Source organism: Myotis brandtii, unplaced genomic scaffold (genome assembly GCF_000412655.1).
Source record: "Myotis brandtii unplaced genomic scaffold, ASM41265v1 scaffold3268, whole genome shotgun sequence".
In the NCBI taxonomy this organism is placed as follows: domain Eukaryota; kingdom Metazoa; phylum Chordata; class Mammalia; order Chiroptera; family Vespertilionidae; genus Myotis; species Myotis brandtii.
The window spans coordinates 36,721-38,250 of NW_005362574.1; positions in this window are offsets into that span (position 1 = coordinate 36,721).

Below are 1,530 nucleotides of genomic sequence, written 5' to 3' on the forward strand. Positions count from 1 at the left end.
CAGAATGGCTATCATCAACAAATCAACAAATGAAAAGTGCTGGAGAGGATGTGGAGTAAAAGGAACCACCATGCACTGCTGGTAAGAATGCAGACTTGTGCAGCCACTGTGAACAGTATGGAGTTTCCTCAAAGAATTAAAAATGGAAATTGCACTTGACCCAGTAATCCCACTTCTAGGAATATATTCCAAAAAATCAGAAACATCAATGAGAAAAAATACAGTAGGTCCTTAGGTTACGTCGGAGATCTCTTCCTATGGCACAATGTAAGGAGACTTTCGCCATAAGTGGAAACCCACATACAAAGCACCTACGTCACTCACATTGAGCTCATACACAGCAGTAATAAAGTGAAACAGTAAAAAAGAATTTAAAAGAAAGATAAGAATTCCTGACCTTTACTTGTGGTAAATAAATAATAAAAAAACATAAAGCACATATGTACATACAGTGGGGCCTTGACTTATGAGTTTAATTCGTTCCGTGATGGAGCTCGTAACTCAAATTACTCGTATGTCCAATCAGGCTGATGTTGTGGCATTCACTGTGACGTTCGCTGCGCCAACTAACAGTGGGGTATCTAAAGATACCCAACTAGCAGTGGGGTATCTGAAGCTGGCTCATAACCCGAATTTTAGCTCTCAACTCAAAGCAAAAAAATCGGCCGAGAGACAGCTTGTATCTCAAAAAACTCATTAGTCGGGACACTCGTAAGTCAAGGCCCACTGTATGTCGAAATGACGGCACTTTTTGTTTTATAAATAAACTAGAAGCTCTGTTCACAAAAATTTGTGCACTGGCAGGGGGGTCCCTCAGCCCAACCTGTGCCCTCTCACAGTCTGGGACCCCTCAGGAGATAACCACCTGCTGGCTTAGGCCCGCTCCCCTGGTGGCAGATGGCACGCCCAATCCCGCGGTATCTGCCTGGTCTCCCCCAGTCACAGATGGCATGCCCAGATCCCGCGCTGGGGCGGGCAGTGGCTGGGGTCATGCTGAGGACCCTGTGGATGTTCAGACTCCGAAAGCGTAGTTTTTCTTTCTTGGTTTTGTTTTTACTTCTTGATATTCAAATGTATTAAAAATATTTTTTAAAAAGAATAGTTCAAGCACCCAGTGAGGCCTTAAAGCCTGGGGTGCTTGCTTGTGTTGTCCGAGTCTAAGCTCGCGGTGCTGGAGCACCCCCGGGAGACGGGACCCTGGTGCGGCTCTGTCTCCTTCCCGCAAACCACAGGCACAGCTGCTGCCAGGTGCCCTGCTGTCCTCCTTCACTTTTCATCCCAGACTTTCTGGTCACTCCTGGTCTCTGTCCGCCTCTGGCTGATGTGGGGGGGGGGCGTGTTTCTTCCTGAGGAGCCGTCCTGTTCCTGGCCCTGGGCCTCCACTTCCTCAGACCCACCCCCCACCTCCACAACGTGCCCACATCACAGCAGAGTCACCCGTTGTCCCCTGTGCTTGCCGCTTTCCTGACACTCCTTTTCGCTTCCAGAGCCGCCCGTCTTGCTGTGTCCCGCGCCCTTTCACTCTTCCGT